At 48.0% G+C, this 25,459-nt stretch overlaps 1 pseudogene; it reads right to left on the bottom strand.

Annotated features, from left to right (window-relative positions):
* Positions 1-25,459, bottom strand: part of LOC144105721 (uncharacterized) — a 501,375-nt pseudogene that overhangs the window by 18,746 nt on the left and 457,170 nt on the right.

Raw genomic sequence — 25,459 nt, 5'->3', positions numbered from 1 at the left:
GGCAGAGAACCGCTGATGTTATCCTGGCAGGTCTTCTGGGGAGGCTGTGCTTCGTGTATATGGATGACATTATCATATACAGTGACAGTTTTGATAACCATTTGCGCGATATTGAGCAGGTTTTGGTGCGACTAAGAGCAGCGGGTCTCAAGCTGAAGCCCTCTAAGTGCCAATTCCTCAAAAACGAGGTGAAATACCTCGGGCACGTTGTTTCAGCTGACGGCGTGCGACCGGACCCTGAGAAACTAAGGTGTGTCTCGGATTTTCCATCCCCGACTAGCGTCCGCCAGGTCCGGCAGTTTCTCGGCCTGATCGGTTACTACCGAAGGCACATAGAGGAGTTCGCCAAGCTCGCTAAGCCGCTCACCGCCTTAACAGCCAAAAATGTCGCCTTTCGCTGGGACGAAAACGCGGAGAATGCTTTGGGGCCCTGAAAAGGAAGCTAATGAGTGCACCGCTGTTGCGCCACCCGGATTTTAGTTTGCCCTTCGTTATGGCCACAGATGCGTCAAAGTTCGCAGTTGGTGCCGTGCTATCTGAGGTTATCGAGGGCAAAGAACATCCCGTTGCTTTTGCTAGCCGACAGCTGAGCCCCACAGAGCAAAAGTACGGAGCTACGGAAAGGGAGTGCCTCGCCGTTGTCTGGGCAGTAAAGCACTTCAGATGCTACCTTTACGGCCGCAAATTCAAGCTAGTCACAGACTGCCATCCTCTGAAATGGGTGATGAGTGTCAGGGACCCTAGCTCGCGATTCACTAGATGGAATCTACACCTGCAGGAATATTGCTTTGAAGTTGAGCACAAGTCAGGAAAGACACATCTGAATGCTGATGCACTCAGCCGCACAGCTGCCGTGGCAGCTATAGATGAGTTTGTCCCCGTAGTCGACCCCGCCGAATTACGCACAGAGCAGTGCAAAGATCCTGACCTGAAGCGAATAATCGAAAGCTTAGAGGGCGCACCGTCTCACCCCGAACAGCTAGGTTATTTCATTGGCAAAGACGGCACCCTGTGTCGGCGCACGAGGCCAACCAGGAAAGGGAGACCAGAGAAAACCGCTTGGGAGAGAGTCGTCATACCTCGGTCGTGGACAGAAAGGGTTCTTCGCGCGTTTCACGATGCGCCATGCGCCGGTCATTTTGGCGTAGCGAAGACACGCAGGCGTGTGGAGCGTTTGTACTTTTGGAGTGGCATGCGACAGGATGTTAGAGACTACTGTGCGAAGTGTCATTCCTGTCTCGAAAGAAAAACACCCAAGGGACGAAGACCAGCTCCAATTCAGCCGTTCCCTGAGGTTTCGGCTCCCTTCGAGCGGACAGGTATGGACATAATGGGCCCATTGCCCACGACCACTTCCGGAAACAAGTACATTTTAGTATTTGTCGATCACCTTTCAAAATACGCGGAGGCGGTAGCACTCCCAGATCAGAAGGCAGACACGGTTGCAAGAGCATTTGTCGAACAGATCGTGCTCCGACATGGACCCCCGAGGCAACTCTTGACCGATCGGGGAACGAACTTCGTGTCGCAGCTAATGAGGAGAGTTTGCGAGCTGCTTAAGATCGCTAAGAAGCAGAAAACACCGTACCATCCGGCTTGCAACGGCGCGGTGGAGCGACTGAACCAAACCGTGGCCGGGTTCCTGTCGCATTTTGTTTCGCGCGACCAGCGGGACTGGGACTTGTGGCTCCCGTATGCAATGTTTGCCTACAATTCCGCAGCACACGAGAGCACGGGCGAATCGCCATTCTTTCTTCTCTACGGCCGAGACCCGGACCAGCCTAGTGAAGTGCCAGAGGGCCCCCGTCGTGTCCCATACGCTTCACTGGACGACTACAAGGTTGAGCTAGAATCGCGCTTGCAAGTGGCGAGGGACATCGCAAAGGAGTCCTTAAAGAAAGCGGCGAAGCGCAGGAAGGAGGTGCACGATCGCAGTGCTAGAGACGCGCCGTTTGATGTGGGGGACAGCGTGTACATTGAAAACTGCCAAAGGCAGATTGGGCTAGCTCGTAAGTTCCAGACGAAGTGGAGAGGACCGTGCGAGGTTGTCGAGAAGCTTTCTCCGGTAAACTTCAGAGTCCGAGACGTGAACCGGCGTTTGATAAGGATACACGCAAATCGCCTCAAGTCGGCACCGGTTCAGTATTCACGAAATGAGGAAAGGGAAAGCGCGGATTTTGATGGGGACAGAAGTGAAGCGGAGCGCGCAGATAGTTCGCAAGAAACGCCCTCTCCTGCATTTGTTCGGCAGGCGCCCGAGGTGACGGCCGGAATGCCACCGGATTTACTTCATGCATTGCTAGAAGAAGAAGCGCGCGAGGTTGCCGCGCAGATAACGCCAGGAGAGGCTCCTGCCACGAGCCCTCGCGAGTCCCAAAGCAGACAAAGGGGCACAGACTTACTTAGTATGACTCATGAAGGCCGATATCCGCTGCGAAATCGGAAAGCTAAGTCGGACTAATGGCGTAAACAGAGCGGAGTTGTGAACTGGTTAGAATTGTGTAATGCCGCAGCTCATAACATTGCTATGTGCTTATGTGTTAAGTTATCGGAGTTGGTAGTTAAACCTTTCTGTCATTAAGTAACACCTTCACAGGAGAGCATGCGGAGCGCATGCAGAACCTGCCCTACTTCCTTTCGTTATCTATATTTTTGTCTGTGCCGTGATCGTGCTAGAAGTGGGAGCTCCTTTGTAACTGTGGTAAATTCATTTCGTCCAGTTTGGACTAGAAAGGAGAGGCTTGGGTGCTGAGTTTCATGTTTATCTGTAAAAGAAGATCAGTGCTGCCCCTGGAGACGCCAGTATTGACAGCGGAGGCATATGGTGTTGTGCAGTGGTGTTGAGTGCAGCGAAAAGTGTTTTGTCGGACGCACTGTGCGAGGCGATTCAGAAAGACAAGGGGAGCTGCGTGGACTCAAATGTTCGGAGAACATTCTTCTGGAGGGTGAGCGAGTGTGACATTCCGTGTGTGCTACGAGGATCCACGTTCGACAGCGCGGCGTAGACGGAGACCCTTGACAGCGGCACCATCAATTACCCAGCCATGCTCTTTGAGTGACGACCAGAACAACCGGACCCGCCGCCGCCGCCGCGGTGAAGCAGGCTTTATCCTTTCCAATTTCCGGGCACATTCCAGGACAAGGGAGCTGTCAGCGGGCCAGAGCGCGCCGTACCACAGCCGACGCTATGCGCTACCGCGAAGACGACATTCTTTCCCTCCCCCCCCCCCCCCCTTTGTCGTGGGCTATCGCCGGGAAGGCACCCACAGCTTCCCAGAAGGGCCGCGACGGACACCTGTCATGGCGGACAGGCAGTACTCGCCAAGAATGTGGAAAGACAGGCGCTAGTGAATTAGCTCCGAAGAGAGAGCCTGTGTATACTCTCACTTGAGAGAGAGTGGTGACGTTTTTGTTGTTTATTTAGTTTGTATTGTTAACAGACTCTGGGTTCGAGGCTAAGCCCAACCCAAGGGGTGGTCCCCATCTCGCATGTTATTTTGGATTGGAGAATTGATGCTTTGGGCGGGCCACTGGAAATGACCGCCCTTAGTCCTTTGTTAATCAAGTGCTTAAAAGCACATGTAAACGGATGCAATCCAGTCTGAGCTGGGGCTCCATGCTTAGCATGTAATGTGATGCTACTTAGGCACTAACCTGCCCGGTCGATGAGTAAAGTAGTGCAAAGTTTGTTCTTTTGTAAATTCAGTTCTGCTTCTTCCAGTTTAACTCTCTGTATATGTATGTTGTAAAATTATGCTCTGCTGTCATCATCTACAATCTCGCCTCCTGTTCATCTTCCAAGCCGAACGACACTAGAGGAAGGGTTTGTGAACCATCCTCGAAGAAACGGACGACTACTGAAATTCTACTGCATACACGCTCAGGACGACATCGTTCGCCAAGAGGGCCTTCAGCGCCGAAGCCCGACGGCGTGCAGCTTCTGCCAGCAACCGCTCGAGCCCAACTCCGGAGCCACTCCATCGCCCCCATGAAGTCGTCGGCACGTAAGCTCGGACGCCCCAGCCTCTGATGTATAACCTTAATCATGTGTAATTATTGAATATACCTGTTTGTTTAAACTGAGCCATACGGTGTCTCTTTGCCTCTCCGTCCCGTGTGGACCTGCGCATTATGGGGGTCATCACACGAGTAACACCGCATATGTCAGGTGCCACGAAATTCTTTTATTGGTCCGGAGTGGTCAAGTGAAATTGTGACGTCATCACAACCTTTTAATTGTGGCAGGTGGCAGTTTTATGAATGATTGGTCGAGAGAAGTCACGTGGCCTTTTGATGTCATCAGAACACGCCCACCGGGTGGAGAGCAACAGAGATAAAGAATCGGAATCGGAATGAGAAAAAGGTGCGATAAGTGCAAACCTCGGCGCTACACGTCCGAATATGGTGATGGAGCGACAATTTCAAAAGAAACTGCCGCAGAGAAACAGAGAAATTGATACAGAAACCACGACGATTGTGAAATCATTGCAATCGCATTCCACTCGGTAACATTAGTGTCCCCATAGACTTCGTTACCTTGCATGTTTCTGCCCCATAGGATGGTATCGTTGAGATGCAGATTTTTTTTTCTTGAGGGGTACTGGTGAGCTGCATTTGATAGTAAGCTAAACAACGAGAAGCTTTCCTGAGCCCAACAGCATGCACAATCGAACGCCAGCCGAGTTCTCGGATGATGAACTTCTCCTTATTCCTTTGAACAGCAGGAACAGTGTTAGCGAGCTTGTACGCCTTGGACAATTAACAGCTGGACGCCCCCTCCAGCTGTAGTGAACATTGTGCTGTGCGCATGTTTTTATTGCTGCATCATCAACTAATCACGCGCGCAACCTGTACATATTTATTATTGTGTAAATAGTTTTTGATTGTATTACCTCTCCCTCCTATCCTCTGTATCTGTACTCTCACCTCTTTCATTTCATTTCTCCATTCTGCCAGCTATCCTTTATTTCCGCTGCGCCAGCTCAGGTGCTTCAATACCGATGGCAGATGCCGGGACTAGAAAATACCTTTTCCTTCCTTTTTCTTATTTGAATAATCCACTTTCTACTACTACTACTTGTACGCCCACTACAGCTGAAGGTTGCAGGGAAGTTGGCGGTGCTATGAATGGTTTGCGGCCTCAGGGTTCGCGATAAAGGAATGTCCATTGTGTTTTTTTTTCTGCCCTCCCTCCGACAGCAGAGAAGGGGGCGAGTCACGGGATAAGGGGAGCCAGACAGCGGAGAATTCCGAGAATACGGGAAAGGTCAACCACCCTCCAGGAACATAGACGTCAGGATGCATCCCATTGTGCACCTTCTTGCCGCGAGGCGGGCGCATGTGGTTGGTGAGAACCATCATAGTCCGCTTAGCATCGCATGGCTTTTTTCACATGTCTGTGGCGACGCTGCTCAAAGTGTAGGGTGTCTCTGGCGCTAGTTGACAGCTTCAGGCGCAGTAAACAAGACATTTTCCCGCTAGCTGCAAACATGAATAATGACACGTCGTTGCCACGAGTCAACCTCAGCCCGCATGAACAGGGGAGGGAGACGCGAGAGACGACCTTTGTACGCGAGTTTTTGTCCGTCCGTCTACTGATGACAGTTTGTGAGAAAGTGCGCCTTGAGGATAGGCCTTTCTTCGAGACTGGGTTTGCGAGAGGTTGAAACAACCCGCACCCGTAAGAAAGCGACACTTGGCAGCAGCGGCAGCAACCAGCGCACACGTCTCCTGAATTACTGCTCCACGTATTTGCAGGCTACCCGACGCCTGTCATCTGTACGCGACAAGGTGACGAGCCCGTCCACTGAGCACGGTGCCCGACATCTGTACGGGGCAAGCTGCCGAGCCAGAGGTGCACGACGAATAACATCGATCTCGGACAGCGTTCGAGAATCCTGCATAACGCCGAGCCTCACGGTGAAAAGCACGAACAATCGTCAGCGGTATCGCCGACACCGTCCGGCGAATTTTCAGCAAGGGGCGTTTCCTTGGCATTGGCAGCAGCGGCAGCAACCAGCGCACACGTCTCCTGAATTACTGCTCCACGTATTTGCAGGTTGGTCGTTTTTTCGATAGTTCTTCTTGTTCCTGCCGCTGCTGCCAAGGCTACCGTTGAGTGTCACGCAATTATCATGTTACGCTGTTGCGCATGTCGACAACGTGTTGATGACAGCTGTCAATCACTGTGCTGCTCAGAGTGTGAATTTACGTACCATGTCGGATCATGTTCAGGCGTTTCGGAAGAAACGTTCATTTCGAAATGAGCAAAGGCTTGGAAGGCCTGGAGGTGCGAAACATGTAAGGGCAGCCGTAAAGCTGAGGATACACTGCACGGGCAGCAGTCCGATAGAGAACTAATCACTAGGCTGTTTTCAATGGAAAGTAAAATTGACTCCCTTCAGGCCATGTCCAGCAAGCTTGAGTCGCTTGAGTCATCCGTCAGCCTGCTCTCAGATAAATTCGATGAGTTTCAAACACGTCTTCTAGCCCAAGAAAAGTCGACAAAGGATGTCACGAAGCGTGTAGAGCGGCTTGAGAAAGCTGAATGGGCCTGTGAAATTGCACAGCTCAATAAGGACGTTGACAGTCAAGAATGGCGCAGTCGTCGACTGAACATCGAAATCCATGGTCTACCAGAGACGGAAAACGAGGACTTACTAAAGAAAGTGAATGAAATAGGCACAAAACTGGAACTTGATGAGGTGTGCTCGAGTGACATAACAGCCCTGCACAGGCTTCCCGCGAAGCCGGGCAAAACACGGTGCGTAATTGTTCGCTTCGCAAAGCAGGAGATTCGTGATGCCTGGCTAGCAAAAAGGCAGGCGCTACGTGATGACAACACCGGATAGTACATGTGTGAAAATATGACTCGGTACACTCGCACTCTTCTGACAGTTGCAAAAGAATGGGCTAAGGAATCCGGCTACGCGTTCGTTTGGCACGTGAATGGAAAGGTGCTTGTACGGAAACAAGCCGGTGCACGAGCAGTTGTCATCCGCGATAAGGATGACCTCGCCAATCTGAGGTGATAGCGCAGGCAATTGTATTTTCAAGCAAACGCGATGCCATTCATGTCCAATTTTGCTCACCATAGTGAGCAACTCAAGGATAAGCAGAAGTTTTCTTTATTTCATTTAAACGCCCAAAGTTTGCGAAATAAATTTCATGAGGTTACTTTGCTTTTATCAGATTTAAACCACGAGTTTGACTTTATTTGCTTTAGTGAGACGTGGTTAACATCTGACGACTGTTTTCTCTTGCCGGGATTTGATTGTGTGTCAGCGTGCCGTTCATCAAAGCGCGGAGGAGGTGTTGCTCTGTATGTGCGTTGCCAACTACCTTATCAAATTCTAGCAAACTATAACATTGTGAATGAAAATTTTGAGTACGTCATTATTCACTGTTATAATATACTACTTGCTCTTGTGTACCGACCGCCATCTGGGTGTTTAAAGCAATTCATGCAGTTTGCAGAAGAAATATTTGAACGTAGCCTCGAGCTCAACCTCGAATGTGTCTTTGTTGGGGATTTCAATATAAATGCTTCTCCAAATAATATTATTTTTTTGCATTTCCAAGAGCTCTTTGAGTCGTATGGTTTTTCAAATGTGATTAATGATCCTACTCGCGTCACGTCAAATTCTGAAACAATACTTGACCTGTGCATTACAAGCTTCTGCCCCGATGAAGTTAAATCAGGTACAATTATATGCGATCTTACTGATCATTTACCCATTTACTGTCTGATACCTTCGAAGCAAAAACGCTCTTTTCTGGAGAAAGAAATATTGATTAGAGATTACTCGGAAAGAAACATGTCAAAGTTTAAAGAACTCATTATGCAACAGGACTGGGATAGCGTTACAAAGGAAAAGGATTCTAATAACGCTTATAAGGCATTCTTGATGTTTTTTATTTCTGCGTACAATGAATCCTTCGGTTTTAAAACTCTTAAGAGACACAAGAGAGCAAGAAAGGCCTGGATCTCGCACGACCTGTATAACAGAATAAAAAACCGCAACATCCTTTTTCAAAAGTTTTTAGACACACGAAGTGAAGGCGATCTCCGCGCATTTAAGAAAGCGAGAAATAAATTGAATGCTGATATTATGAAAGCAAATAGATCATACTATGTGAACAAGTTTTCCAATATTGCAGGAAATCCTCGTCTGGTATGGCAAGCGGTCAGAGACATCACGTGTAAATCGAACTCCCCAAAGCGGGTTTCTTATCACAGCGAATCTATGAGTGAAGAAGAGGTTGCAAACCTGTTCAACGAACATTTTATTAACGTGGGTGCTTCCGCAAATGACTGCGCTGCGATACCATGCGAGGAATTCGTCAAAGCACATTGTGAAAATACTGTATTTTTGTCCCCAACTGATGAATATGAAATACTGGACGTCATTTTGGGTTTAAAGAACCATTGCGCTTCTGGAGCTGACGATATTAAATCCGGTCCACTAGAAGCCGTGGCAGAAATAGTTAATAGTCCACTCACTCATATTCTGAACCTTATTCTTTCCACCGCAGTGTTCCCAGACGCAATGAAGTTAGCTCGTGTGGCTGTTATACACAAGGGCGGTTCCACTAACGATATGAACAATTACAGACCAATCTCGGTGCTCCCTATCTTTGCGAAGGTAGCGGAAAATATTATACATAAAAGACTAGTAAGCTTTCTGAGTGTAAATAACATAATAGCAAGTGAACAATTCGGCTTTAGAAAAAATAAGTCCTCCGAAATGGCCCTTCTTGAAGTGAAAGAACATATACTCGAAAACATTGAAAGGAAAATATTTACCCTCGGAATATTTCTGGATTTTAGAAAGTATGGCGGCTATGCAAGTTGTGTGTAGAGCACATGGGTGCAAGGGAGTGCGTGCATCACAGGACAACACGCAAACAGCTATCGCTGAGTAAATGAAAAGAAACCAATGCAAGTAAAAGAATTTGCAATGAGCTTTGCAATAAAACGTAACTATAAGGAGGTCAAAACGAAAGTAAGAAATGCTTATTGAGAAAGCGTACTCAAACAACGGGAGAGTTGAGGCTCCGATACTGAAGTGCTGGGTTCAAAGAGGGGAGAGCCTCGAGGTGACGAAGACACGGCAGCTATCTGGAAAAGAAAAATGAATAATACATGTAGAACAGTAAAGCAAGGCGGTTGCAAACGACACATTTTATACGACGCAGAACTCGTAAATACCGCTCATACATACAATGCAAACAAAACAGAGGGAGAGTCCTATCAATAGCTAACTGACTTGGCCTAACAGACAACCAAGGTTTGCGAGCAGTTTGCTTACTTGGACTCTCAGGGCATCGATGCGCCGCCTCCCGCAGTCGATGGCCGCGAACAGGGACAGGTGAAGGCGGCAGCTCTTTGCACCACGTCGGCAGTAGCTCGGAGCTGGCACACAGGAGTCGTCGCAGCGGCGATGATGATCCGGGTCAGCAGGCCATCGCGTCGATGTCCAAGAGGCGCCGACTAGGCACTCGCGTTGGATTGACTGGAAGCAGCAGCGTAGAGACCGTCGGTGTCCACACCCGGCTGGTAGGCCCCGGGAAGGAGGTGAAGCCCATGTGCCGCCGTGATGCACAACCGGTGATTAGAATGTTATTCTGCACATGTCTTCAAGGAGGTCATTCATGGGCCACATCGTTGAGGCATGCCAGATTTCTTTTTTTTTAGAACCCATGCTTCGCCTTTCTCTTCTGAGCACGTTCCACAAGTTTTCATGTTTTCCCTTTATTTCAACCAAACGTCCGTACTGACTCAAGACACAGTGACGCACACAGAGCATCTCTATATACCCAAATAGAAAAACGGAAAGCCTCAGATACAAAGAGGCAAGTCAAAAACAAAGCAAACGAAGGCAGGGAAAAAAACCGAAGTACACAAAAAGAATCGAAAGTATTGTAAAGAAGAAAGCAGCCTTGCACACCGAAAAAGAGCCGGACTGACGTCCACCTTGCCTGGTGAAGGGGCCCCCTTGAAAGTATGCAAAAGGTGTTAATTAGCATATACAGGTGATCGGGAATGACTGCACCGATGAGAAGGTGTGCTTTTGAACTGCACAGGCACGAATAATACAGTTTGTAGTAATTGGGAATGAGCGATTTTCATCAAATTGTTGTGTGGTTTGTAAAGTAACGCCAAACAACTGGACATTCGACCAGATTGGTGCAATCAACAATGAAAGGCGAAACTTATGAAGTGAATGGAAACGCCTATAGCTCGTAATGATGTTGCCGAGACGTTTGCTTGAAGGAAAGTATTTGCGGATATCAAGAGTATTACCAACACAAAAGGAATGCTTGCTGTGTGATATCCGACTGACTCCAGTGTAGGTGCAATACATGCACGACTTGTGCGAATGTGGTGAAGTGGAGATAAACCCTGTAGTGTGTGGCCATACACAAGGACACCATATGCTGCTGAATTTGATGAAATAAGCCTAACATGGGTGACTGGTAGCAATACGAATAAGTAGGACGGAGACAAGCCCGAAAATAACAATTTATATTGAACGAGCGGCGAACAGACCAAGCACTAACTGTAGTAGATTCATAGCAGACTTGAGTAGATACAGCTCTTCTGTGGAAAGGAGGCATACGTGAGGCAGGAATTGAACATCCTGCGTGTTGCATGGATACCGAACAGGGCCAGACATCAGAGCTCGTACTTTCCGACGCGGCTCAGAGAACTTAAGTTGGCGTATCTGCAACGACAAGTGGAAAACATGGATGTCGGGCGTATGCTACACAGGCTTCCTACGGACACGCTGCACACTTTCCGTACTGTCGGGAGCAAAAGTGTGGCATGCCACGCCGGCTTCGATTCATTTGCACTTACCACCCTACTCCTGGTATCAAGAGAGCTAAAAAGACGGGCGGGGCAGGAAGGGACTGCCTTGCGTCGTGCATAGGCGCCGGACCGGGGCCACAGATCCGAGCTCGGACTTCCAGAGTCGGCTCCGTGCTCTCCTCATCCAAGGAAGACTCTGAGCCACGATATCTGGAAAGATAAAAGAAACCTTCGCCAAATGAAGCCATAGAAGGAAACGCCTGAACAACGTGAACAGACGGGATGGAAGAGAACACGCTCTGTGTTCTCTTCCATCCGGTCTGTGAGCGCTGTTCGGACGTTTCCATCAACATGCACCAACCAGACCGATCAAGCCTCTTCTTGCAACCATGGATGCCGTGAGTGTTTCAAAGTCGTCCGAGGGTCACACTGTACACTGGCTGCACTGCCGGGAACGAACGTGGCTTATTCCACGCGAGCTTCGACTGAACTACATCTTAGACCTTCAGCGGCGCCATGGTATTGAGCAGCCTTAGGGGGTACTGCTTTCATCTGCAGCCATGCCAGTTTTCACGTTTCGATAAGTCGCGGTCTCGCTTACCGAAAACGCAGAAAACGACGCTGCGATGCAGTGCAGTCAAAACAGCCGACAGTACAGCGTTTGTAGCGGGAGGCAGCAGCAAAGCGAGCCAAGAAGGGAGTATCTTGGGCGGTACATGGATGCGGGACCGAGACCAGAGTTCTGAGCTCGCAGTTGCTGAGGCGGCTCCGTGGTGTCCTTGTGTGAGACCCTAAGCCGGCATGTCTGCAAAGAACAAAAAGGGAACCTTTGCGAAATGCAACCATAGATGGAAACGACCGAGCAGAGCGAACAGACGAGACGCAAGAGAATAACAGACATATTCTGTGTTCTCTTCCATTCCGTCTGCTAGCACTGTGCAACCATTTCCATCACCATGCACCAACCAGAGCGATCAAGCCCTCTTCATGTAGCCATGGATGTCGTCAGCATTCCGAAGTCATCAAAGGGTCACACTGTACACTAGCTGCACTGTCGGGAACGAACGTGGCTTATTCCACGAGAGCTTCAACTGAACTACATCCTGGACCGTCTTCAGCGGCGCCATGGTATTAAGCAGCCTTGGGGGGCACTGCTTTCATCTGCAGCCATGCCAGTTTCGTTTCGATAATTCGTGGTCCTGCTTACCGAAAACGCGGGAACGGACGCTGCGATGCAGTGCAGTCAAAGCAGCCGACAGTACAACGTTTGTGACAGGAGGCAGAGGGTTCACGAAAGGAACCTTGCACGACCCGCAGCTGCCATATCAGTCCAGATGACATTGCGGGCCGAATGCACCAGTGCCGTTGGATTAAGTGCGGGAATGCTGGAATGAGCACATCTGCAAAGAAAAAAAGAACAAGGAATGACATACACGCAAGCATATCGCACATCCATGTACTCACCGTGGTGGGCTAAGTGAGCGCGACTGAAGCCGTTGCGCCGCGGGGCTGAAACAATTAAGAAAACCGAACAGACCTTGGCTGCAGCGGAAACACGATGTGCCGCAGACCGTAGGCAGCGTCCGTTCTTCGGAGTTGCTCGACGAGGCTGGCGAGAATTTCCGAGCACCGTGTACGGCCACAAGCCACATGTCTCAAAAGAATATGCGCGCCCGGGAGTTCGGCTGCACGACATAGTGGCTTGGTCGCAACGGCGTTCGGAACGAGCTTTCGTTTCGTGACACAAACGATAGCGAGCTCGCATATATAAACCCCGTTGAGGCAGCGAGCAAAGCTCTCCATACCGGGTGTGTTCACCCAAGACCGCACGCAATTCCCAAAAATAGGCTTTTTGAGGTAGAAGGGCGACCCTTTCGGCATAGTGCGTAGTGCACCAGCGGCGTAGTGCATCATAATACAGCCAAAGCGGGATAACTAGAGTGCCGGTTAAGCAGCACTGAATAGTCAACCTTCTAACTATCACTGTTAAATCCCCCAATATCTTTGAGACGTGCAGCCCACCGTAAGCAACATCCAGAACACTCCAGAATTTCGAAAACGCAGCCACCCTCGGCGCTGTGGCCTAACAAATTTTGGCTATTTCCACGAGTTACGTGCAGAGGTTGGTAAGCCCGTAGGCCTCTCGCGCACGTACTTTTGTGTGATGTAGCCAATATTAGTTGGGCCACAGGGCCGAGGGCAACCACGCCCCCAAAATTCCAAAAACTGAAATGGATAAAACTTGCGGTAGGCTACACGTCCCTCAACTATCAAGGAACCCAAAAGAAAAAGGCGGTTATTAAACTATTCAGTATTACTTAACCAGCGTGCTAGTTACCACGCCTTAGCTGTACTCCGACACACCACGCCGCCGGCAAAGGTATGCCGGAAAAGGCGCTCTTCAAACTCAAACTGCCCACTTTCAAAAACTGCGCAAAGTCTTAGGTGAAACACCCTGCATACGAAGTTTCGTCGCTGGCTCAATACCTAAAGCTGACCTGACTAGTGTGAGCTAAACCTAGAGCTGAATGCGCGCCGCGAATCCTAGCTCGCCTCGCTTGCGTCACGAACCAGAAACCCGATGGCGACAGCCCATGAAACCTCTCCTCTACATGCTGCGTGTTGTTTGCTGGTTATTATTCAATGCTCGCGGGAACAGTGCGAGTGAAGCTTAAATTTTGACTAAAAGGTTTCACGGAAACATGTCGCCCTCGCCGCGAGGCCTTGCCTCGCACTCACCTTCGATGCCGACGGCCTGGCTCGGAGAGGCGTATTCCTCGGCAGTCGTCGGTAGTCCGTGAGTGCAACGGCATCCATGCGTCTCCGGTAGACGGTCAAAATCACAGCAACCCATTGGAAACGCGCACAGAGGCAGGTCCAGCACCACTTCCGCTTTTACGGCGAAAATAAGCTCTCGGTCCTAGCAAACACGAAGAATGACCGGCGGTCTTCGTCGGTGGCATTTTTAAACGCGAATCAGCCACTTGCGCATGCCCACTACTGTCGACTGCAGGCCTTTTCAATGGCGGTCGGCGCTGACTCACTTATCAGCGATAGAACTGTGGCGCCACTTCCATGGGCAGACGGCGCGTCGTCGCTTTTCTTGCGGCCAGACTTTTTTGTTTGTTTGTTTTCCTTCTGCCCCAGGCGCGGCTCGATGAAGTGATACCAAGACTGCTTCAGAGGCGCAAGTTTCGGCATGCATGCGCACTGTAGAGATTGGGCGACGTTTATCGTGTTTTTTTTATCCTGCGCTTAAAACAAAACGTACTAAAAGGATATGAACCATTTTCGCGTCCCTTCGTGTTAATTGAAAGAATCTAATGGGTTTCAACTTCCGTAGAGTGAGCGAAGTGCCTACAAAGCCATAGAGACAGTTGTGCGTAATACATCCCAGTGCACGTTAAAGAACCCCAGGGGGTCGAAATTTCCAGAGCCCTTCACTACGGCGTTCCTCATAGCATTGGATGCTTTGGGACGTTAAACCACCATAAACCATCTATACACTCAATTTTCCTGATTTCTTCTGCAGCGGCTTTAAACTGGTCGTGCTGTTAGCTCTTGCACAAATGAGAACGTGAAGAGACAAGACTGGCGTCAGCTACTAACTGATTATAGTTGATAGTTACTGAGTTGCAGTTCTTAGTTGGCGCCAGCCTGTCTCTGTGTGAAGAAATGGCTAGATGGTTTGGTTTAGGTTTATATTGGTCTAACCTCCCAGAGCGACTCGGGCTATGAGACGACGTAGTGAAGGGCTCCGGAAATTTCGACCACTTGGGGTTCTTTAACGTGCACTGACATCGCACAGTAAACGGCCCTCTAGAATTTCGCTTCCATCGAAATTCGACCGCTGCGGTCGGGATCGAAACCCACGCTTTTCGGGTCAGCAGCCGAGCGCCAAAGACTGCAGAGACTGCATTGTAGAAATGCGGAAGCATTAGCGTTTGCCGCTATGTCGGTGGCTCAGCCTTTCAACACCTACTTTCCCTCTCCGTTAACATCCGATCGCCACTCTTCGATCTCCGATGCTATCACTAGACGATGTGTACTTTTTGTTGCTGTACTCTGATTGGCTGTAGGCATGACGTCATCAGACGTATGGATGACGTCACAATATTTTGGCGTCGCATGGCCTCACTGATTAGTTCCATTGGCTAATCCCATTAAGTCCGTAGTATATACGCCAGGTGTCGCAGCTAAATGACACCAAGCTTTAAATAAAAGACGAGTGTTCTAGCCCAGTGAAACCACCAGTGAAACCAACTGAGGGTTGTTCAGTGTCGCATGGCCTAGTCAGAAGTATCCTTTTTTCGATCTTTAAAGTCAATTAGATGGGTCTAGATAGCCGATTTTATAGTTATTGAGGAAAGAAGTGTCAATGGAAAAGTTGCAGATCATCTCGAAAAACAGCTAGCAGCGTTGTTTCCACCAAGGTACGATTGACGTAGCTTCATTTACTGGCTTTAAAAGGAAGCCATCGCGTAAACAGCTGTTGGCTCACATGTCCGCCCCAATGTGCACGCAAAGGCTCATCGGGGGGCTCTCTTCAGAAGAAAAAAGGATTTCGTTCTCTAACACATATCTTGCGAGGTTCAAGTTCCACCGTTGTCGCGTGGTGTTGTCTATTGTGCGAGTTATGGTTTAAGGCAGGTAAAAAACTACTTTACGTAAACGGTAACTTTGCACGAACGTTTGCGTCAGCTGATTTTAAGTCAAAAGTTGAAAAGTTAGCTAATTAGACATAATTATTATCTATGAATAACGAAAAATGTACTGCTATGTCACGCGACTGTAAACAAACCACAATGGATTTCACGCCGCTGGAACATTCCGTGGTTGGTTACATTCAGCTAGGACACTTGGTGTCTATATATATATATATATATATATATATATATATATATATATATATATATATATATATATATATATATATATATATATATATACCTGGGATGGTTCCTTACAATCGGTTGTGCAGCCTGCCACAAAGCAGGCTTCAGACAAACGTACGAACACACTATGTCTTAATGCCCGGAATGGACTAAGTAGCTCTCCCCCCCCCCTTTCTTAACGACATTGTGCCCTTTTTTGCAATGCGCAGGTTCCCCGTGTTATTGTGCGCATGCTCACCAGTCTGGCGATGCTGCTCACCTTGGCGGTGATCGTGGTCGGCATTCACATGTACGCGCGCACAGCAGATATGACAGAAGACACACTCTCGGTTGGTGGGAACCAAGTCAACAAGTTGCGCAAGCCTGACCCGCGCATCTTCGACCTGACGCTTTGCCCGCCACCTACGGATGCACCTGCGCCTCACCAGGTGACTCGGCTGCACTATTCAAAAGTCTTGGACAGGTATTCATTTATTCGGAACGCCGTGGTCGTGGAGATAGTGTGCTGCATGATGGCTTGCGGCAAATAGAACTTAAATGATTTTAGTCACCCTTGTTAGGGAGTGAGCTTGCAGCACGCCGTATAGGTCACGCTAGACTTAACTTTGTTCTCTTTGGGTTTTTAGGCGAATACTCACCTACTGGCGAATGCTCACCCACTGGGTTTGTAGGTAACTTGGGCTGATCGAGAGCACTATTTTTTTTAACTCCTCTGATTTATGGCGCTCTCTAGATATATTTCTTTTTAAGAGGAAGATTAATCTTTTTACACTTGTAGTATAGGCGAGATGATTTGATCGGTGTTGGTTGTCGGCCTTACGAGCACTGCAGTCATGAAGCCTTGAATACAGCAATCTACTCATAGCAGGAGCAACTGCGACTACATTAGGTATCAATAGACTTTTCCTAAAAACGTATGGCTAATATTAAAGTTATTTATTTCTAGGGCTCCTTGAAGATCAAAGATGCACGCAGTTCACCCGAGACGCATACCACCACCCAACCGCCAACGGAAACGCGTTCACCAACAACTGAGAGCAGCGGAGGCCATACGACCCGCACTACCAGCAAGACCAGTCTTGGGAACATGACCACTGAGAAGCCGACGCCGACACGGGTGCCCGAGCAAACCACAGCGCCTGATCGGTCACCAGGCGCGAACGAAACGGCTTCAGACAAGCAAGGCATGAAGGATCCACCCGTCCCTACTACTAACGTCAGTGATTCCCCCGTGCGTATTGCAACTAAACGAAGATAAGCGCACGCGAGTGGTGCTGACTGGTAGGATACACCCGATGGTCAAGTAGTAGTAGGGGTTGATTAAAATAATAATAAAAATAAAGGAAAAGGTTTTCGCTAACCCCGCCATCTGCCACCGATACTGAAGCACCTAAGCTTGGACAGCGGAAATAAAGGATAGCTGGCAGAATGGACAAATGAAATGAGAGAGGTGAGGGGACAGCCAGAGAAAATAGGGTGGAGAGGTAGTATACACAAAAACTATTTACGCAATAATAAATATGTACAGGTTGCGCGCGTGATTAGTTCATGATGAAGCATCGAAGGTCAAGGTAGATTACCACCTTCAAAAACTAACGCACAACTATGTTTATCATGGCTTTCATTTCCTGTTTTGAACACGTAAATCGATTGCCCGCCCTCAAGAATTATGAGTCCTTAGTTCCGTCACGTAAAGCTACCCTCTGCGGAGAATGATTAGGAAACGTCCAGACGGTTGTGGGTCGCGCAGATTTCATTTTCCGTACATTTTAATATTGTGTGTAATGCAAGCCATTATTAGCTTTAGTTCTACTACACCAAACCAAGTATTTTCTAAACACCCGTGGCCACAAATATAATGAATATGTCTAGTTAGATGGTGAAAAAAATCCCAACGACCCATCTCGATGTTTTATTAAATGCTGTTTCTCGTCCCCTCCTGGAAGAGTTAATTGATTTTTTGTATCTTAGCAACTGACTGGCGCCTAGTAAAGCATTTAGAAATTAGCTTTACAACCACAAAAAAACAACTATGGCTTGAAGGTTGCATTAAACATGTAAGACTAATTATAAACGACGCGTACTAAAAAGAACCGCTCGAACCATAATGCTTGTTCAAAAAGAAATAATTTCCTTCGTCAACTTTAAACATAAGCACAAAACGTATCACAAAAATCAGAGGTAGCATGCATGTATACAAACTCCATCAACATGGACGGCGAGGTGTGTCCCAAAGCGACTCAGGCTATGGGAGACGCCGTAGTGAAGGGCTCCAGAAATTTCGACCACTTGTGTTCTTTAACGTGCACTGACGTCGCACAGCACACGGGCCTCTAGAATTTCGCCTCCATCGGAATTCGACCGCCGCGGCCGGGATCGAACCCGCGTCTTTCGGACCAGCAGCCGAGCGCCATAAACACTCAGCCACCGCGGCGGTCCAGGTTCTTCATGACGTTTAACCACATAGCGCTAAATAATTTTAACAGAAAACACCATCAAATGGCATGAACAAAAAACTTCTGTGCAAGGCTTCTTTAGATCCAGTTCAAGCAAAAAATGCGAAAGAAGGTGCCCGGCTCTCCCTTTGCATCAGTACTCTTGGAAGCCGAGCAAGCTGTCTGTACAAAAAGATCAAAACAACAAAATCATCGACGCCGGCACTAATTCCTACGCCCGCTATGGCCTCGTTCCTAAAATTTAACGAACGGTCATTTGGCAGTCGTTAAGAAGATCAAATCGAGACTCAACCTAAGCATGAAGAGTCGCATAAGTAAAAGTGAATAGCTTTAAGACCTTTGCAAACATCATACACGTGAAGTAAAAAATTATCTCAATTAGAACCTCTGATATCATTCTTGCAAAATATCACGAGAATTTTTTAATTTTTTGAGAAGGCTGGAGATCTAGAACAGGTTGAACCGCAATAGCAGTCCCAAAATATAGGAGTACTGCTGTTGCACCATTTAGTCAGAGAGATTAGTCGCACTGCACGTGTTTCCTTTTTCCATGCAAACATCTGAAGTTCTGAACAATGGAGGAATTAAATGACGTCCTCGAATGCTGTTGAATTATTTTCATGAATCAACTGAAAGGAGCAGTGCGTGTGCAAATTAACCAGTATATTTACGTCGAGCGAGAAGCCGGGAAAATATTTTTTTTCAGATGGTCAGGGAATGTGAACTTTGATATACCTATATGTCAAAGGAAACTGCGGTGTAAACTAGCAGCAGGAAAAATAAGCTTAGGAAAAAGTTGGCTCATTGAGGAGGTTGGTCAAGTGCAATCTTTAACAGAGGTAGTTGGACAAAGCCGTCAGGAAAGCGAAGATCGGACATATAGGTTGAGCAAATCTAATTATTATAATTTTAATTGTAGTATCTTAGGGACGATTTATCGAACACGCCTCCTCAACGGAAGGCAGCCTTAATATGTCGTGTCAGTTCTCTCTGGGTGCAGTATTGTCAAACCGTTAATAATTTGTCGTCATTGTGGTCAACCGCTCACCTTGTGATGCTTCTGCACTGGCAACACCACTGATAACAGCGCAATTTCTGCGTACGTGAGACGCAGAAAAATTACTCCCGGTTCTTTGCGAAAATCGAATGTTGTGTTGTATCCAAGAACACATTTGCACCGGGCACTTCAATGATGACCACGTGACGGTTTGTGATGGTGATTTTGCCCATCCGCGGCAGGTTGTAAAATACCCGCCGTATTCCTCGCATTTTTTAAATATTTTTGCGTCCTTCCTATCTGCTATTCTTATCTACTTTTCTCGCTTTTCCTCCGAGCATAGCACAGATCCGAAATTGCTTTATTATGTCTAGCTTGTTTTCCTTTGTTCTATTTTTCTTCAAAGTAATGCTCAAAAGGCTGGCGACAGGGACATCAGGCGTCCTGAAGAATCTGCCCCTGGAAATTCAAGCAAGTGAAGCAGACATTTAGCAGTATATTCCATTTTTGATACCCGTAGCGCCATCTAGTAGCATACCAGACACCTGTTTCCTCATACATCCGGCTGTTCCTGTGTGTTCACTTCTCAGTACCCGTGGCGCCATCTAATCAATTATGGTGGAACCCTCTTTTCTCTACGGCTGTCACGAATTGATTTTCTTGGTACTGGTGCCGTCATCTAGTTTATTATCTTGGAACCCTTTCTTTCCTAAGCTTGAAACGCTGATGTTTGGTATCAAGCCACATATATTATTGAAATGTCCGCGTAACTTGGGTGTATCTGTCCAAGTTCGTATTTGAAACTTCCGTCCTGTTAAACTTTAATGATCTGTTAACGTCATTTAGTTATAAAATTTAATGAACTCTTGCTCGATGTTAAACTGTGAAACAGCATTCTTCGGAACCACCGCACCTATATTTTTATGTCTGTATTTTAAAGTTGAGACACTGGGTGGAGTTGTCGGAAATATAATAGACTTGCCGTGAAAGGTCTGCCTGCATTGAGCTAGCGCTGTTCTTTGATGGAGCCGCCAATATTTTCGCTTTTAAATTTTCTCTGAATTTTAACGCGAGAGCATTAAGATTTTGCGCGACAGCTTGCTTTTGCTTTATGATATAACTGCGCATGTTCTTTGACAGAATACCAACCCTATAGAAACATAAATAAGGCGAGATTTTGTAGTCAATAATTGATAGGCGGACACACTGACGGTGGCTTTTTCACATTTGAAAGACGGCTAGTGTGAAAGCGTGCAGAGTCTTTGGGCGTATTTTCAGCAATTCTTGGTCACATTGTGAAACCAGGCAACAGGTACTGTAACCATGCGACCAGCATTCTTCTTCCGGCCACCCTTCGTCATTTCCATATACCTGCTCGGTCAACTTACTTCTTGGTCCTGGCGGCTTCGTTAACCTCGGTGACATTGCTCCAACACCTCTGTGAGGCAGGCGTGACCCTTTACTATGGCGTAAAAGCGGACGCGTAAACGACTATCATGATGCCTTGAAGTGTGCTTTCAGACCGGATGTTGTTAGCAGTAACTGCACCAAATATGCAGACCCAGGCATCCACTAACGGCTCGAAAGATAGTCTCAATACAGCCAGTTGCATTTCCAACATGACGCTCATTTTGGTTTGCACAGTTGCCGAACTTAACGAATCGCACGAAATAGATTGAATCAACTGTTTCCTTCGGCAATGACTGCAGTGGTACGGACCTGCTAGAGTGCCGGAATGACGTCCAGTTCATGATGCTCTGGACGTTCACCTTTTGCCCTCCTGTGGGTCGTAACCTAGGGACGTGTGGACTGGTCAACGAGCTAAAGTAGCGGCGCCTAATATCCTTCCGGGCGGGAGCTTATGATGCGCTTCCAACAGGTCCTGAACCTGCAGTACCTCCGCTTGGAATGTGTGCGACTGCGTGAAGTCTCGGTTGATAGACTGCTTTGAGTGCTCCAGTGAGGCATATTCTGCACGATTGCTTCTGCAGTTCAAGCCCTCCTTCCCCAATCCTCGGGAGGAAAGCAGTGCTCAACGTGCACATGTTAGGACTGTCATGTACACTGTGCAGCGGTTCCAGTTCATCATCTCCGGCCACCCACTTCTTCCAAAGCGTACAGGAGCTCATTTGCAAACCATCCCATTATTACACATACTATATTTGCGTCTTCGTTGCACGTGTCTCAAGATGCTGGATGTATTCGTGAATGCATGACAGAGAAAAGCGACGCAGATGAACTGTCCCTCTAGCTGAGGAAGCTGCTTTAATATTCAGCCTTCTAGCGGAGCTACTTTTCTTCGAAGCGTTGCTGTTATTTGGTACCGCACGCCAACGAGGCCTGTGGCTTGCTCCATGCACTTTGGAAGCAGCACCGGTGCGGACATGAGAGCGCGCATGTCTTCGAGTGGCAGGCACCCGGTCCATAGATGGCATTCATACATCGTTATAACTTGTGCTAAAAACGAGTTCGGCCCCGCCGCGGTGGCTCAGTGGTTAGGGCGCTCGACTACTGATCCGGAGTTCCCGGGTTCGAACCCGACCGCGGCGGCTGCGTTTTTATGGAGGAAAAACGCTAAGGCGCCCGTGTGCTGTGCGATGTCAGTGCACGTTAAAGATCCCCAGGTGGTCGAAATTATTCCGGAGCCCTCCACTACGGACCTATTTGTTCCTCTCTTCTTTCACTCCCTCCTTTATCCCTTCCCTTACGGCGCGGTTCAGGTGTCCAACGATATATGAGACAGATACTGCGCCATTTCCTTTCCACCAAAAACCAACTATTATTATTATTATTATTATTATTATTGAAAGACTGAAGCAACCAGCAACGTCGGCGCATTCACTCTGCAATACATCTTTAATGTGGCGCATGGCTTGAGAACTGATCTTTTCAGGACAGCAAATTTGTGAGGCGGACCACTCCACTGGGCCAGTCTATGTGCCTTCAAGAACGGTGACGTCAGGGCTTGACTATAATGTTTGGCGATTAGAGCGAGACTTTGATTTAAGCTAGTTGGTTGTAGCATGACATGGTTTAGGCAAAAAGCGTACAGGCGCTAGAAGACGGAGACAGCACACACACACAAGGCAGGACTTGGCGATTACTTCCTTTAGCAGTTCTTTGATACACGAAAGAGCAGCGGTATTACCGATACATGAAATGGGCGCCACCGCGGTGCCTGTCCGCGGCGGTCGAATCTCAATGGAGGCAAAATTCCAGAGGTCCGTGTACTGTGTGGTGTCAGTGCACATTAAAGAACCCCAGGTGGTAGAAATTTCTGGAGCCCTTCACTACAGCGTCCTCTGTAGCCTGAGTCGCTTTGGGACCTTAAACCCCCATAAACAATACACCGATACATGAAATGCTCTTTTTTTATTTCAGATGTGAGGCTGCTGGAATCATTTGGTGAAAAATAAATCATATGTGTCATTTGCGCATGTAGCGAAAGACAACGAAAACTAATGCAAGTACGATGCCGCTAGAGGTGGACTTCCACCTCCAACCAAGCTTTCATGATTTTCAAGAGAAACCGTACTGGGCATCATTCTTACGACGAGGAAAGTTCAAAAAATGGTCAATACACTTTTGTCTTAGCACACGAGAACAGATTTTGTTTCACTGGGCATCGGTATATCATGAAGATTGTTCGGTAGAGGAGACCGCGGAAACGCTTGTCATCACTACAGATACTGCTTTGGTTTGTCGTCAGAAAAGTAAGCAAGATTCGCTAATGAAAATAAAAAAACTTGATTGCGGCTATCATGGCGGTTTGTTTCTAAACGTTTAGGTTTAGACTGATATCAGAACCTTTAGAGATTGGGCTAGTTTGTTGACATAGCCCTGCGTAGTCAGTTTGTATGCATTCATCAGCAAGAGGGGGCGGAATAACGTATAATAAATAGAAAACAAAGTTTATGGAGATTTGCACGAAGACATAATCATTCTCCCCTTATCCTCCCCTTCACGCTTGTTTATGTCACAGCGCCCGTGACGATAAGACGTAAAGTTTGCCTTTTAGAAACGCGGAAAACTACGGGGTGATGATATACTTTCCGAATACTTCGCTTATCGTCATTGCCCCAATAATTCATGCGACAGCGTGCTTCTGCTTTTTTATTCTATTGCGCATGCCCTTCGCTAGAACACCAACCCTCAAGGCGGTTATATAAGGCGCGTGAATTTCTTTTCATTCATTGATAGGTGCTCACACAGACGGCGACTTGTTGACATTTGAAAGAAATCGTGTGTGAATGCGTTCAGTGTTCTTGAGCGCATTTGGAGCCATTCTCGCGGTCGCAACGCGGAACCAAGCATCACGTATAGTGACCATGCGTCGAGCCTTCCGACACCGGCTACCAGTCGTCACTACCATGTACCTCCTCGGCCCACGGCCATTCGAGCTGGATTATAATGGAATCGAATGCCGGAACTTCGGCCGTATGCCCCGTGCAGTGATCTGCGAGAGCCGTGGAGTTGAGTTTCCCCTTCCGGTGGCGATGTGAGGAAACTACTTGAAGATGAAATCGGAGTTTCTTGATGACCCGGTGGTTCTACTCGCAAACATTCACATTACTCAAGGAAAGGAGAAGGTTAACTATTTATTTACAACATAGGTAAAAAAACGAGAAGAAACAAAGCAAGGAGAAAACTATTTACATGACTAAATCGTGGATCAGACGAATTCAGCCCCCGCTCAACCCAGAGCGATGGGTTTTAAACCCTCTGTCTCCGCCCTTAGCGGGGACAGCAACCAATAAGATAACCAACGACCCATCTCGCCAATCAGTGGTTAGGGAAAGGAAAATAAGGTCCGCCCACTGATCAGAGATTGGGGAAAAAGGTCTGATTAAAACATTTGGGAAGGAGGTTTCGGATAACTACACAAACAACACAAATGCGACTTCCGTTCCCACACCACCCACGGCACCACAGACGCTAGAAACATGTGCCGACGAGGCGATGACTCAGGTTGTTGACAGCAACAAAGAGAAGACAGTCGTTAAGGGAAGTAGACAGTCGTTACAGGAATAGTGGGCTTCCGGTCACTCGGCTAATATCTCGTGCGCCCCCGAAACCTCGTCAACCCCCTAACAACCACATGTCGTTAGCTGTACTTGGTTCGCGTTTTTCCCGGCGGGTCATCCCCGTGACGGCGCGGCGTAAACGAGGACGTCCGCTGCACAAAGGGGCGGCAGGGATGGGACGGGCCCCTTTGTTGGGGACTTCCGACCCCGTGGGAGCAGCTTTCCTTGCGAATACAAGATCAACGAGTTCGCGGAAAGGTCAGCGAACTCCACACATGGCATAGTCCAGCGCCTCCTCGCCGTTTGCGCCTTGATGCTGACGAAGTTCTCAGCCTTGCTACTAGCTGCACACCTCGACGGTGACGGTGACGCAGACATACACACGCACGCACGCACGCACGCACGCATACACACACACTGCTTTTTCGCCGAAAGAGAACTACACCGCTTACATAACTTAAGATAATCGAACCTGAAGCAGCCAGAAAGAAGCAAAGTAATGGAGAGCGCCTCAACGCCACCGCCGAGGTACAACTGACGACGGAGGCGCCCCAGCATCGAGAGCGTCGCCAACGGAGAGGCGAATGGCGCGCACCGACTACTGCTGTTTCGGACGAAGTTCTTGCTAGGAAACCCGTGCAGAATAGAGAGTGGTGGAAGCATCACTGAGGCATTCGAGAATCTTCAAACCGAGCCGTCGTTTTCATTGTAAATACCGCATTTTCCCCGCTGTTTTACCATTTTCTATTTCCGTTTTGTTCGGCCCGAACTGAATGGTCACCATACGGACAGTGCGACTGGAGGTTCGTCATATGTCAACCAAGTCCGAACGAATTCTTACACAGTCGCCGAACAAAGTACGTACAGCCATTCCGTAGGACTCGCCTGTACTCCTGAAAGTGCTGTTTTTGTCGTTGTTGTTGTTGTCTCAAATACGATGGCGCATACCCATGGTGGGGGATTAGCCAGGGTTTGGCACAGATCCAAAGAGGAAAAAACTGATCCAGGTTTATCTCAAGAGTAAAATGAAGAGCTAAGCTTCGGAGGCGTAAGAATGCGACTTCTTTCTCTATTGAGGTGTTTAGAACGGTGGCGAGGCAAAACGAGCAACGCTGCATGATTTGCAAGTAAATATTGTAAGCGGTGTGCTTTTTACACGCTGGTTTTTTTACAATTGCTGAAGCTTCTGAAGATGACACTTTGCTCCAACTACACTCTCTGCGCAGTACCTGCATTCTTTATTTGATATCTTGTCCTCTGATCTTGTTCTGTAC

This window comes from Amblyomma americanum, chromosome 1 (genome assembly GCF_052857255.1).
Source record: "Amblyomma americanum isolate KBUSLIRL-KWMA chromosome 1, ASM5285725v1, whole genome shotgun sequence".
In the NCBI taxonomy this organism is placed as follows: domain Eukaryota; kingdom Metazoa; phylum Arthropoda; class Arachnida; order Ixodida; family Ixodidae; genus Amblyomma; species Amblyomma americanum.
Note: the sequence above shows the minus strand (reverse complement) of the source record. Positions and strands in the feature narration are given on the sequence as shown.